General features: G+C 40.7%; 1 pseudogene; it reads right to left on the bottom strand.

Annotated features, from left to right (window-relative positions):
• Positions 1-7,057: 7,057 nt before the first annotated feature.
• On the bottom strand, positions 7,058-7,642 carry LOC111541740 (annotated as a pseudogene).
• Between the last annotated feature and the right edge of the window lie 8,320 nt (positions 7,643-15,962).

Here is a 15,962-nt window from a genome sequence, read left to right as displayed (position 1 = left end):
GCTCAAGCCTGTAATCCCAGCACTTTGGGAGGCCGAGACAGGCGGATCACGAGGTCAGGAGATGGAGACCATCCTGGCTAACACGGTGAAACCCCGTCTCTACTAAAAAGTACAAAAAACTAGCCAGGCGAGGTGGCGGGCGCCTGTAGTCCCAGCTACTCGGGAGGCTGAGGCAGGAGAATGGCGTAAACCCAGGAGGTGGAGCTTGCAGTGAGCTGAGATCCGGCCACTGCACTCCAGCCTGGGCAACAGAGCGAGACTCCGTCTCAAAAAAAAAAAAAAAAAGAAAGAAAAGAAACTGTTGGCTGAGTGCAGTGACTCAGGCCTGTAATCCCAGCATTTTGGGAGGCCAAGGAGGGCAGATTACTTGAGGTCAGGAGTTCAAGATCAGTTTGGCCAACATGGCAAAACCCCATCTCTACTAAAAACACAAAAAAATTGACCAGGCATGCTGGCTCACACCTGTAATTCCAGCACTTTGGGAGGCCAAGGCGGGTGGATCACTTGAGGTCAGAAGTTTGAGACCAGCTGAGGCAGGAGAATTGCTTGAACCTGGGAGGTGGAGGTGGCAGTGAGCTGAGATCATGCCATTGCACTCCAGCCTGGGCAACAAGAGCGAAACTCTGTCTCAAAAAAAAAAAAGTAAAAATAAAAATACAAAACATAAAAATGCCATAAAATTAGTAGGCGTGGTGGCAGCCGCCTGTAATCCCAGCTACTTGGGAGGCTGAGGCATGAGAATCTTTTGTACTGGGTAGGCGGAGTTTGCAGTGAGCCGAGATCTTGCCTCTGCACTCCACCTCTGCCTCAAAAAAAAAAAAAAAGAATTTGTTAATTTTGTTAGACGTAGTCGTGGTATTTTGGTATGGTTTTTAAAATGGTCCTTAACTCTTAGAGTTACATACGCATGTATTTATTAATGGAATGGCATAATGTCTGGGATTTGCATTAAAATAATCCTGTGGGAGTCCAGGGGAAATTGGTGGGATATAGATGAAACAAAATTAAACTTATTTTATAATTGTTGCAGCAAGATGATAGGTACAGAGGGATTCATTGTATTTTTGATTGTGTTTGAAATTTTCCATTTAAAATTTAAGTAACCGAAAGACCAGTTTAGATTTAGCTGAAGATAGGATTAATGAACTGGAAGATAGATTAGAATAAATTATCCAGAATAAAATGCAGAACAACAAAGAGGAGAGTTTGAAAGAGAAAGATATATGAAGAACAGAGTAAAAATCTAACTCGGCTGGGCACCGTGGCTCATGCCTGTAATCCCAGCACTTTGGGAGGCCAAGGCAGGCGGATCACGAGGTCAAGAGATCGATATCATCCTGGCCAACATAATGAAATCCTGTCTCTACTAAAAATACAAAAATTAGCTGGGTATGGTGGTGTATGCCTAGTCTCAGCTACTCAGGGGCCTGAGGCAGGAGAATCACTTGAACCTGGGAGATGGAGTTTGCAGTGAGCCGAGATCACACCACTGCACTCCAGCCTGGCAACAGAGGGAAACTCCATCTTAAAAAAAAAAAAAAAACTAACTAATTGGAGTTCTGGAATGAGAAGAGAGCATGGTAGCAAGCCTAATGATTGGGCATTTTTTAGAACTAATGAAAGATACAAATCAACACAGATTCAAGAGGCCCAACAAGTTTCAGGCAGGGTAGATAAAAAGAAGTCCACACATAAACATAGTATGGTGAAACCAAATAACATTAAAGGAAAACAGCAGATCTTAAAAACAACCAGACTGTGGGACATATGGGTGTACGCATTTGTCAAAATTCACTGTCCTTACACAGGTAAGGTCTGTGCACTTCACTGCATGCAACTTTTACCAGAGTAAAAAACTAAATTAAAAGCAGCTAGAGAAATAGCTTCCCTTCAGAGGAGCAGCAGTTTAGACTGAAAACTGACTTCTTATGGCAACAATGAAAGACAGAAGACAATAGTTGATATCTTTAATGTGATGAAAGAAAACAACTTCCACTAGAAATTTTATGACTAGTGTAAGTACATTTCCATAATGAGGATAGCCAGGTGTGGTGGCTCATGCCATAATCCCAGAATGTTGGGAGGCCAAGAGGAGAGGATCATTTGAGGCCAGGAGTTCGAGACCAGCCTGGACTACATAGGGAGACCCTGGCTCTACAAAAAAAAAAAAAAAAAAAAAGAATAAAGAATAAAACAACAACTTAATGTCTTCTGGAATTTAAGTCACAATATAGAATTAAAACACATTAAAAGAATAACATAGACATTGGGAGGTGAACCAACAAAGTTAAATTGTTTTAGGCTTCTCTTATATTGTCTGCAAGGATAGTATGCTGATTATCAAACTATGTCCTTCAACTTCAAATCCACCCTTCTGTACACCATGATGCTGGGGGTGGTATTCTGCAAATTACATTTTGTTTTTTTCTTAAATTGACTTATTTTTTCAAACAACAGATTTAGGTTCACAGTGAAACTGATCAGAAAATATGAGCGTTTTCATATACCCTTTGTCCCCACACATGCACAGCCTCCCCCACTGTCAACATCCTGCCGCAGAGAGGCACTCTTGTTACAGCTGATCAGCCTATATTGATACATCATTATCACCCAAGGTCCACAGTTTACACATGGGTTCACTGTGGTGAACACAACTCTGTGTTGTACATTCTCTGGGTTTGGATAAATGTATAATGACCTGTATCCATCATATAAGTATCATACAGAATGGTCTTACTGCCCTAAAAATCCTCTGTGGTCCACCCATTTATACCTTCCCCTACCCCAGTCCCTGGCAACCACTGATCTTTTCACTATCTCCATAGTTTTGCCTTTTTCAGAATGTCACATAGTTGGAATCACAGTATTTAGCCTTTTCAGCTGGTTTCTTTTACTTAATAATATGCACTTAATGCATGTTCCTCCATGTCTTCTTATGGCTTAATAGCTCATTTCTTTATAGCACTGAATAATATTTCATGTCTGGATGTACCATGCTTTAATTTTCCATTCACCTACAGAAAGACATCTTGGTTGCTTACAAGTTTTGACAATTAAGGATAAAGCTGCTATAAACACCCATGTGTAAGTTTGTGTGAACATAAGTTTTCAACTAATTTAAGCTTATACCAAAAAGCACGAATGCTGAATAATATTGTAAGAGTATATTTAGTATTGTAAGAAATTGCCAAACTACCTTCCAAAGTAGCTGTACCATTTGGCATTCCCATCAACAAAGAACGAGAGCTCCTGTTGGTCCACATCCTTGACTGCATTTCGTGTTTTCAGTGTTCTAGATTTTGGCCATTCTAATAAGTGTGTAGTGGTATCTCATTTTTGTTTTAATTTGCAGTTTCCTAAAGACATATGATATGGAACATCTTTACATATGTTACATATGTTTATTTGCCTTTTTTTTTTTTTTTTTTGGAGACAGAGTCTCACTCTGTCATATAGGCTGGAATGCAGTGGCATAATCATGGCTCACTGCAAACTGAACCTCCCAAGTTCAATCAATCCTCCTGCCTCAGCCTCCCAAGTAGCTGGGATTATAGGCACATGCCACCACACCCGGCTAATTTTTGTATTTTTAGTAGAGATGGGGTTTCACCATGTTGGCCAGGCTGGTCTCAAACTCCTGACCTCAAGTGATACGCCTGCCTTGGCTCCCAAATTATAGGCGTGAGCCACTGCACCTGGCCTTAGTTCTTAGGCCTTTGGATTCAGACTGAGACTTAACACCATTAGCCCCCTGATTCACAGGTGTTAGGTTTGGACCAGAGCTACAGCACTGGCTTTCCTGGCCTCCAGCTTGCAGATGACAGATTGTGGGACTTAATCATTGTGTAAGCCAATATCTCATAATAAATATCTCTCTCTCTATCTATCTATCTACCTTTCTACCTACCTTCTATTTACTTATCTATCTCTCCTATTGATTCTGTTTCTCTGGAGAACCTGACTAAATACATTTAATGTTGAATTTTAAGAGTTCTTTGATATTTTGGAAACTAGTCCTTTATCAAAAACACCTTTTGTAAATATATATATATATATTCTTGCTCTGTCACCTAGGCTGGAGTGCAGTGACATAATCATGGCTCACTGTAGCCTTGAGCTCTCCCACCTCAGCCTCCTGAATAGCTGGGACTACAGGTGCATGCCACCACATCTGGCTAACTTTTCATTTTGTTTGTTTCTTTTCAGATGGAGTCTCGCTCTGTCACCAGGGTGGAGTGCAGTGGCGCAGTCTCGACTCACTGCAACCTTTGCCTCCCAGGTTCAAGCGATTCTCCTGCCTCAGTCTCCCAAGTAGCTGGGACTACAGGTGCGTGCCACTACGCCCAGGTAATTTTTTGTATTTTTAGTAGAGATGGGGTTTCACCATATTGGCCAGGCTGGTCTTACACTCCTGACCTTGTGATCTGCCTGCCTCAGCCTCCCAAAGTGCTGGGATTACAGGCGTCAGCCACCACACCCAACCAAATTTTGTCTAGAGACAGAGTCTCGCTATGTTGCCCAGGCTGGTCTTGAACACCTGTGTTCAAGTGATCTTCCCACCTTGTCATCTCAAAGTGGAGAATATTTTCTCCTACTCTGCGTCTTGTCCTCTCATTTCTTTTTATAGTATCTTTCACAGAGCAAGTTTTTAGTTTTAATGAAATCCAGCTTATCAATTCTTTCATGGATCATGCTTTTGGTATTGCATCTAAAAAGTTATGGCCATACCCAAGTTCATCTAGATTTTCTCCTATGTTATATGCTAAGACTTTTATAGTTTGCATTTTACATTTAGGTCTGTGATCCATTTTGAGTTAATTTTTGTTGAGGGTATAAAGTTTGTGTCAAGATTCTTTTTTTTTTTGGCATGTGGATGCCCAGTTGTTTGAGTACCATTCATTGAATTAATTGACAAGGTTATCTTTTCTCCATTGTATTGGCTTTTCTCCTCTTCTTTGTCAAATATCAGTTGACTGCATTTATGTGGGTCTATTTCTGTGTTTCATTGGTCCATTTGTCTATTACTTTGCCAATACTTCACTGTCTTGATTATTGTAGCTTTATACTAAGTCTTGAAGTTAGGTACTATCAGTCCTCCAACTTTGGTCTCCTATGTCATTGTGTTGGCTATTTCAGATCTTTTGCCTCTCCATAGAAACTTTAGAATCAGTTTGTTGACATTCACAAAACAATTTGCTAGGATTTTTTATTGAGATTGCATTGAATGTATCAGTCAAGTTGGGGAGAATTGACATCTTGACAATATCAAGTCTTCCTTTCCATGAACATGGACTATCTCTCCTTTTATTTAGTTCTTATTTGATTTCTTCCATCAGAGTTTTACACTTTTCCTCACATAGATCATGTACATATTTTGTTACATTTAAACCTAAGTAGTTTATTTTTGGGGAGTATTGTATTTTTAATTTCAAATTCCACTTGCTCATTGCTCGTATAAAGAAAAGCAATTTACTTTTTTATATTAATCTGTATCCTACAAACTTGCTATAATCATTATTAGTTTCAGAAATTTTTCATTAATTCTTTGGAATTTCTACATAGACAGTCATGTCATCTGTGAACAAAGACAGTTTTATTCACATTTCTTTCTTGTCAACTGGCTCCCTCTTAGTTTCTATCAATAGGAGTGCTAAGGGAGACTGGAAAACTGAAAGAAAAGTGACTTTCATTTTCCTCTTTGCTTGCTATGCCTGTCAGTGTTGGCCTGCATCAGTCCAGCCTCAAGCTTCTTTCAGCTCTCCCAGAACCAGACTCATTGTGCCCCCTTAAACATCCAGCACCAATCAGGAAACACCCCATCCTCAGAGGTCTGAGCCTCAGCTCTGTTAGGGCCTTTCTCTCAACTTTTGGTCTAGATAACCCCAACCTCTTCCCTTTGTTTCCCCAGATCTAAAGGTGGTAGCTACTCCTTGCAGATTTTATGTCTATGTTACCTCAATGTTTCCCTTTGCTTTTTAATTCCTCTGACACTTATTTAATCAACTCCCTGCATTACATTCTAGTGTTACTTTTGTTTTCCTGAATGAACTCTTATTGATACAAATAATACTGATTAACTTGATATTTTGATAAATGAAAGGTTTGTGTTGTAGGTAATCAGTAAAAGTGTGGAAATAGAATTATGTAACTTCAAATTGATCAAGGGAAAAATGAAATGAGAAATAAATACCAGTTATGATGCCACAAATATTTCAGGAAATACTTGTATCAGTCATCAAAAAGAATATTGGCTGGGCACGGTGGCTCACGCCTGTAATCCCAGCACTTTGGGAGGCCAAGGCAGGCAGATCACGAGGTCAGGAGATTGAGAGCATCCTGGCTAACATGGTGAAACCCTGTCTCTACTAAAAATAAAAATAGCTGGGCATGGTGGCAGGCACCTCTAGTCCCAGCTACTTGGGAGGCTGAGGCAGGAGAATGGCATGAACCCAGGAGGCGGATCTTGCAGTGAGCCAAGATGCGCCACTGCACTCCAGCCTGGGCGACAGAGTGAGACTCCGTCTCAAGAAAAAAAAAGAATAAAAGTAATTTATTTGATTCTGGTCACAAAATACAGGCAAGAAGCATGGGCAATGCCTGTAACCCCTTGATCATACATCTTCCCAGTCTGTGCTTTTATAGATACCCTTTGTACAACAGCAAGCTCATGCTGCTGTCCCCAAGCGCTTGTTCACATTCTAACAGCTGCATGGTATAGTATATGACCAGTTGGGAATTAAACAGATGCATGCTCACAAGATAGGGCCCCTCCAATTAGTGTTCCAGCTCCCTTTTGCTGACATTGGAACTGAAGTAACTGGTTGCTCTGTTGGTCACAGATGAATTATGCCTGCACAATTCTTTGAGTGCTTTAAGTAACCTTATTGAAAGGCAATGACTAAGACCCTTTCCTTGCTCCCAAGCTTCCTAAAATCCCGGGCTGCCTGTGGCACCTGGACTGCTGCCCCTGGGTCCCCACATTCCAGGTCCCCGATGGAGGAAGGGCAGGACAGGCCAAGCATGAGACTGTTTAAAGCATAAACAGTCTTTACTGGACTCAGGCCAGGAGTCCATGGGCCTTGAGGACCTCTCTGTATTTGTCAGTTTTCTTCTCCACATTCTTTTCGGCCTGTCTCCGTAGCTTCAGGAGTTGTTTCTTCTGGTTGTGGATCTTGGTTTTCTCCTTCCCCTTCTCCTCCAGACTGGCTGTCATGGTCCGGTACTTTCAGCCAGTCTCGTGAGCCAGGCACCCCAGGTAGACGAACTTTCTCATAGGCTTCAGACGCACAACCTCGAGGGCAACAGAAAGCACCATCTACTTTTTCCTGTCACAGGGCGGTGGGACGCCACCGAGCACCTAGCGGCTGGTCCTAGGCGGCCTGGCTGGCTGCTGTTGTGGGGCAGCCCACCTGGCAAGCTCTGCCAGAAGACGTGGGGCTTCGGCAAGGGCTGATGTTCATCCGCTTGTGGAGGAAAGCCAGATACTTCAACTTGTTTCTGTAGAAATTTCCAGAAGTGTTGATGCCCTCGCAGTGCACGACCACCACCTTCTGGCCCAGCAGTACCTGCTTAGCCACGATGGCTGCCAGGTGGCCCAGGAGTGACCTTGGCCAGCAAGCAGCAGAAACTGCCTCTCCACCATCTTCAGCAGCCGCCTAGAAGAGATTGAATTATAAATCAGAAATTTCCGATGAAAAAATATCAATTAATACTATTTCTTCACAAGTTTTTTTTTGTTTGTTTTTGTTTTTGTTTTTGAGACGGAGTCTGGCTCTGTCGCCCAAGCTGGAGTGCAGTGGCCGGATCTCAGCTCACTGCAAGCTCCGCCTCCCGGGTTTTTACGCCATTCTCCTGCCTCAGCCTCCCGAGTAGCTGGGACTACAGGCGCCCGCCACCTCGCCCGGCTAGTTTTTTGTATTTTTTAGTAGAGACGGGGTTTCACCGTGTTAGCCAGGATGGTCTCGATCTCCTGACCTCGTGATCCGCCTGTCTCGGCCTCCCAAAGTGCTGGGATTACAGGCTTGAGCCACCGCACCCGGCCTATCACAAGTTTTTCCAAAAACAGAAGAAAATGAAGCTCTTCCAAGCCCATTCAGTGATGTAGTACTACTCAGATATCAAATCAGACAAACACAATACAAGAAAACTAGACTATTTCTTATGAATATAGACCCAGAAATTCTCCACAAATTACCATGAATTCAACAACAAATAAAAAGGATTGTATACCATGACCAAGTGGGATTTATCCCAGGAAGGCAAGATTGAGTTAATATAAGAAATAAAATTAATGTAGTACATCCTATCCATAAAGGACAAAAACCACATGGTCATCTTAACAGACACAGAAAAGACATTTGACAAAATTCAACATCTCTTCATGATAAAAACATTTAATAAACCAGGAAGATAAAAGGACTTAACCTGATAAAAGTCATCAAGCATCTACAAAAAACCCACAACTAATATCATACTTTTTGGTAAAAAATGAATGATTACTCTCTCTAATATTAGGACTAAGACAAGAATACCTACTCTTACCGTTTCTATACAACATTGTACTGGACATTCTAACCAGTGTAATTAGGCACGAAGATGAATGTTGTATGTAGATGAATGAATGAATGTAAAAGGCATACAGATTGGAGAGAAAAACAAAACCATCTCTATTTGCAGATGACCTTATATGTAAAATATCCTAAGGAATTCACTAAAAAATCTATTAGCACTAATACAAGAGTTCAACAAGGTTGCAGAATACAAGAATCAATTGTATTTCTATACACTCGCAATGAACAATCTAAGAACAAAAGAACATAATTTCATTTGCAATAGCATCAAAAAGAATAAAATAATTAGAAATATACGTAGCAAGATGTACAAAACATGTACTCTAGAGCCGGGTGCGGTGGCTCACGGGTGTAATCCCAGCACTTTGGGAAGCCCAGGGGGGCGGATCGTCTGAGGTCAGGAGTTTGAGACCAGCCTGGCCAACACGGTGAAACCCTGTCTTCACAAAAGTAGAAAAATTAGCCAGGCATGATGTCAGGTGCCTGTAATCCCAGCTACTTGGGAGGCTGAGGTAGGAGAATCACTTGAACCTGGGAGGCGGATTGTACTCCAGCCAGGGTGACAGAGCAAGACTCCATCTCAAAAAAAATAAATAAATAAAATAAAAAACATGTACTCTAAAAACTACAAAACATTACTGAAATAAATTTTAAAAGACTTAAATAAATGGAAAGACATTCGTGTTTATGGATTGGAAGACTAAATATTATTTACATGGCAATACTCCTCAAATAGATCATCAGATTTAATGCAATCCCCATCAAAATTTCACCTGGTTTCTTCCCAGAAATTAGCAAACTGATTACAAAATTCATATGAAAATTCAAGGGACCCAAAATAGCCAAGACAATTTTGAGAAAGAAGAGCAATGTTAGACAACTCACACTCCTTGAGTTCCAAACTTACTACAAAGCTACAGCACTCAAGACAGTGTGGTATTAACATAAGGCTAGACATTATACACCAATAAAATATAATTAAGAGTCTATAAATTAAATCCTCACTTTTACCAAGAATTGTTTTTTGACAGAGTTCCCAAGACAGTTCAATGGGAAAAGAATCACCTTTTCAGCAAATTATGCTGGGACAACTGGCTATCCACAAGCAAAAGAATGAGGTTGGATCCCCACTTCATAATATATACAAAAACTAACTCGAAGTGGATCAGAGACCTAAATGTAAGAGGCAAAACTATAAAACTCTTAAATATTACATAAAAAACACAAGTAACAAAAGAAAAAATAAATTGGATTTCATTATAGTTAAAAGCTTTTGTGCTGCAAGGAATACTACTAAAAATGTGAAAAGACAACCCACAGAATGGGAGAAAATATTTGTAAATCATTATGTCTGATAAAGAACTTCTATCCAGAATATATAAAGAACTCTTACAACTCAATAATAAAATACCTAATTTTTTGTTTTTGTTTGTTTGTTTTCTTTTCTTATCGACCAGGCTGGAATGCAGTGGTGCAATCACTACAGTCTCAACCTCCTGGGCTCAGTGATCCTTCTGCCTAAGCCTCCTGAGTAGCTGGGATCACAGGTGCACACTACCATGCTCAGCTAATTTTTAAATTTTTAGTAGAGATGAGGTCTTGCTATGTTGCCTAGTCTGTAGGCTGGTCTTGAACTCATGGCCTCAAGATATCCTCTCATCTCCTGAAGTGTTGAGGTTACAGGAGTGAGCTACCATGCCTGGTCCCAATTTTTTTAATGGGCAAATAATTTGAATAGACATTCTCTCAAGAAGATAGATAGATTGCTAATGAGCACATGAAAAGATGCTTGACATCATTAGCCAGCAGGGAAATGCAGATCAAAACCATAATAAAATACGATTTCATCCCCAGTAGGATGGCTGTGGTCAAAAGGACAGATAGTAACAAGTGCTTGTGAGAATGTGGAGAAATTGAAACCCTTATAAAATACTAGAGGGATTTTAAATGGTGAATCTGCATTGGAAAACAGCCTGGTAGTTCCTCAAAAGGTTAAACAGTTGCTATATGACCCAATAGTTCCACTCCTCGGTACATACTCAGAAGAAATAAAAATACATGCCTACACAAAAGCTTGTACATAAATGTTCATAGCATTATTCATAAGAGCCCCAAAGTGGAAACAACCCAAATGTCTGTAAACTGATAAATGGATGAATAAAATGTGGTATCATTATACAATGGGATATTATTTAACAATAAAATGAAATGAATTACTATACTGGTACATGCAATACATAGATGATCCTTGAAAACAGGCTAAGTATGGCCAGGCATAGTGGCTCATACCTGTAATCCCAGCACTTTGGGAGGCTGAGGTGGGTGGATCACCTGGGGTCAGCAGTTCGAGACCAGCCTGGCCAACATGGTGAAACCCCGCTCTACTAAAAATACAAAAAAAAAAAAAAAAAGAAAGAAAATTAGCCAAGCATGGTGACTGGTGCCTATAATCTCAGCTATTTGGAAGGCTGAGGCAGGAGAATTGCTTGAACCTGAGAGGCGGAGGTTGTGGTGAGCCGAGATCATGCCACTGCACTCCAGCCCGGGTGACAGAGCAGGACTCCATCTCAAAAAAAAAAAAAGAAAAGAAAAGAGGCTAAGTGAACAAAGCTAGTCTTCAAAACCACGTATTGTGTGATAATGTGTATATGAAATGCCCAGAATAGGTAATTCTATAGACAGAAAGTAGATTAGAGGTTGCCTTGGGCTGGGGAGCTCACTGAAAGTTGGGAAATGGGTAGTGATTGCTAATAGGTGCAGAGTTTTTTGGGGGGTGATAAAAATGTTCTAGAACTAATTGTAGTGCACAACTCTGTGAATATACTAAAAACCATTGAATCTACACTTTAAATTGGTGTGATAGTTAATACTATCAACTTGATTGGATTGAAGGATGCAAAGTATTGTTCCTGGGTGTGTCTGTGAGGGTGTTACCAAAGGAGATTAATATTTGAGTCGGTGAACCAGGAGAGGCAGACCCAACCTCAATCTGGATGGGCACTATCTAATCAGCTACCAACATGGCTGGGATAAAAGGAGAGGAACGTGGAAGGAACAGATTGACCAAGTCTTCTGGCCTCCATCTTTCTCTCATGCTGGATGTTTCCTGCCCTTGAACATTGGACTCCAAGTTCTTCAGCTATTGGACTCTTCGACCTATGCCAATGGTTTGCCAGGGGCTTTTGGGCCTTTGGCCACAGACTGAAGGCTGTACTGTTGGCTTCTCTACTTATTTATTTATTTTTTTTGACATGGAATCTCACTCTGTCACCCAGGCTGGAGTGCAGTGACGTGATCTCGGCTCACTGCAACCTCTGCCTCTCATGTTCAAGCGATTCTTCTGTCTCAGCCTCCCAAGTAGCTGGGATTACAGGCACCCACCATGATGCCTGGCTAATTTTTGTATTTTTAGTAGAGATGGGGTTTCACCATGTTGCCAAGGCTGGTCTTGAACTGTTGACCTCAAGTGATCTGCCCGCCTCGGCCTCCCAAGGTGCTAGGATTACAGACTTGAGCCACCACGCCTGGCTGGCTTCCCTACTTTTGAGGTTTTGGAACTTGGACTGGCTTCCATGCTCCTCAGCTTGCAGATGGCCCACTGCTGGACTTCACCTTGTGATTGTGTGAGTCAATACTCCTTAGTAAACTCCCTTTCATGTATACATCTATCCTATTAGCCCTGTCTCTCTAGAGAACCCTAATATAATGGGTAAGTTTTTTGATATGTGAATTATATATTCTTTTGTTTTTTACAGACAGGGTCTTACTGTGTTGCTCAGGTTGGCCTAGAACTCCTGGGCTCAAGGGATCATCCTGCATCAGCCTGCTGAGTAGCTGGGACTTAAAGTCACATGCCACTACACCAGACTTATATAAATTATATATTGATAATACTACTTTTTTTTTAAGAAAATGAAAGGAACAGAGCACATAGCTTCCAACCTAGATGAGGAGAAAAAAAAAAAATAGGCAAAGGGCCAGACGCAGTGGCTTATGTCTGTAATACCAGCACTTTGAGAGGCTGAGGCAGGTGGATCACTCCTGGGTCTGTCCCGCAGACCCTGGCCAATGGATGAAATGAGTACTCAGACAAAGGTATGCAGTGTAAGAGCAGCTAAGTGACTGCCTGGCTCTAGTGGCCAGAGAGCAGCCCTGAGAAGCTGGAGCTGCTTGCTTTTTTTCAGTGCAGGCACAATGCTGAAAACCTGGAGCCAACACAACCTGTAGGTAATTAACATTTATTGTTCCCCTTTCAGGGAACATCTGGCCTGCGGATAATCAAAGGTCAGTTCCTGGTCAACATAAGTAAAGAAGACTGTTTAAGATAAATTCCTGGCCGGGCGCGGTGGCTCAAGCCTGTAATCCCAGCGCTTTGGGAGGCCGAGACGGGCGGATCACGAGGTCAGGAGATCGAGACCATCCTGGCTAACATGGTGAAACCCCGTCTCTACTGAAAAATACAAAAAACTAGCCAGGCGAGGTGGCAGGTGCCTGTAGTCCCAGCTACTCGGGAGGCTGAGGCAGGAGAATGGCATAAAAACCCGGGAGGCAGAGCTTGCAGTGAGCTGAGATCCGGCCACTGCACTCCAGCCTGGACGACAGAGCAAGACTCCGTCTCAAAAAAAAAAAAAAAGAAAGAAATTTGATTGCCAGTGTGGCAATGTTTGGAGGTGGATGTAGTAGGAGGTGTTTGGGTCATGGGGGCAGATCTCTCATGAATAGATTAATGAGTGGGGAGAAAGACGAGTGAGCAAGTTCTTGCTCTATTCATTCCTGCAAAAGTTGGTTGTTAAAGATAGCTTAGCACCTTCTCTCTTTCTCTCCCTGTCTCTCTCTTGATTTCCCACTGTGCGGTCTCTGCACACACACCGACTTCCCTTCCCCTTCTGCCATGAGTGGAAGCAGCCTGAGACCTTCACCAGATGCAGATGCCCAATCTTAAACTCTTGAACTTTTCCAGCTATCAGAATCATGATAAATCAACCTTTTTTTCTTTATAAATTACCCAGCCTCAGGTATTCCTTTACATAACTGATAAGGGACTAGTATCCAAAATATACAAAGAACTCTTAAAACTCAATGATAAGAAAACTACCCAGTTAAAAAATGGGCAGCAGCCCTGAACAGACACCTCACCAAAGAAGATATACAGATTGGCAAATAAATATATGAAAAGATGCCCCAAAAATGAATGAAGCACACAAAAATGAATGAAGACAAGCTGTTATCACAATATTAACATCACACAAATTAGAGTTTACGTTAAAAATTATTAAAGATAAAAAGGTCATTTCATAATGTTCAAAGATTCCATTTACAGAAAGATAATTTCAAAATTGTATGTAATTATTTATCTTTCTTATGATCTGATTCTCTCAACAATAGCAGGAATGTTTGCCTATTTGGTTCACTGCTCTATCCCCTAGCAAGTAGAACAGTGTCTGGCACTCAGAAAGCTCGCTCTCTCTCAGGCTGGTCTCAAACTCCTAGGACCAAGCAATCTGCCCACCTCTTAATATACCTTTAATGAATAAATGAATAAGTAGTTCCAGTGTACCTAAAATAGCAAGTGACAGAATAATGAGGTGTATATACAAATCCATAATTATCGTGGGAGACTTATACATCAATAAGGATACAAAAGATTTGAATAGCATGATTAACATTCATGACCTAGGAGACATACAGAAAACACAGTAGCCAACAATAAAGCATGCAAATAAACATTCACAGAAATTGACATATACTGGACCACACAAGTCTCAACAAATGTAAAAGAACTCAAATCAAATAGGACAAGCTCTCTGACAATGATGTAATAAATCCAGAAATCAGTAATAAAGAGATAACTAGAATAAATGCAAATGTTTGAAAAAGAAAAAATTGCTAACAACCCTATAGTTCAAAGCAGAAATCATAATGTAATTAGAACATATATAAAAAATAATGGAATAATATTCTATTGTCTGAATGTACTACAGTTTCTTTTACCCATTCACCTACAGAAGGATATCTTGGTTGCATCTAAATTTTGGCAACTAAGGATAAACCTGCTACAAACACCCAAGTGCAGGTTTTTGTGTGAACATAGTTTTCAACTCACTTGAAGCGTGATTGCTGAATTGTATAGTACGAGTATGTTTCGTTTGGTAAGAAATTGCCAAACTGTCTTCCAAAGTAGCTGTACTATTTGACATTTCCATCAACAGTGAATGAGAGTTCCTGTTGCTCAACATCTGATTTGGGCCATTCTAATAGGTGTGTAGTGGCATCTCATTGCTGTTTTAATTTTCAGCACCCTAAAGATATATGACATGGGGCATCTTTTCATACGTTTATTTGCCAATCTGTATATCTTCTTTGGTGAGGTGTCTGTTCAGGGCTGATGCCCATTTTTTAACTGGGTAGTTTTCTTATCATTGAGTTTTAAGAGTTCTTTGTATATTTTGGATACTAGTCCCTTATCAGTTATGTCTTTTGCAAATATTTTCTCCCAGTCTGCATCTGTCTTCTCATTCTCTTGAAGGACTCAATATTTTTAAGATGAAAATTCTCCTTAGATAATTTAGACAATTCTATAAAGATTGATCTGTAGATGCAATGCAATCCATACCAAAATCCCAGAAAGATCTTTTGTGAAAATTGTCATGCTTACCCTAAAATCTATATGGAAAGACAAAGATCCCATAACAGCCAAAATAAATTTGAAAAAGAAGAAATTCAGATGATTTACCTCATCCCATTTCACAACTCAGTATAAAGCCTCAATAATAAAAAACTGCAGTACTGGGGAAAAACTAGGCATATAGATTAATGAAACAAATTTGAGAGTCTGGACATAAACCATTATACCTCTGGTCAATTGATTTTTGACAAAGTTGGCAAGGCAATTCAATAGTGGAAAGGGTGGTCTAATCAAGAAATGATGCTAAGACCACTGCATATCCATAAGCAAAATATAGACCCTTGTCATACACAAAAATTAACTCATAATGGATCACACACCTAAATTGTATTAGTCTGTTTTCACACTGCTGATAAAGACCTGCCTGAGACTGGGTAATTTATAAGGAAAAAGAGATTTAATGGACTCACAGTTCCACGTGGCTGGGGAGGCCTCACAATCACGGTGGAAGGTGAAAGGCACGTCTCACATGGTGGCAGGCAAAGAGGAAATGAGAGAGCCAAGTGAAAGGGGCTTTCCCTTATAAAATCATCAGATCTCATGAGATTTACTCACTACCAGGAGAACAGCATGGGGAAACCACCCCCATGATTCAATTATCTCCCACCGGGTCCCTCCCAAAACACATGAGAATTATGGGAGCTACCGTGAGATTTGGGTGGGAACACAGCCAAACCACATAATAAATGTAAAAGCTAAAACTATAA

The sequence above is a fragment of the Piliocolobus tephrosceles genome, chromosome 10 (genome assembly GCF_002776525.5).
Source record: "Piliocolobus tephrosceles isolate RC106 chromosome 10, ASM277652v3, whole genome shotgun sequence".
Lineage (NCBI taxonomy): Eukaryota > Metazoa > Chordata > Mammalia > Primates > Cercopithecidae > Piliocolobus > Piliocolobus tephrosceles.
Note: the sequence above shows the minus strand (reverse complement) of the source record. Positions and strands in the feature narration are given on the sequence as shown.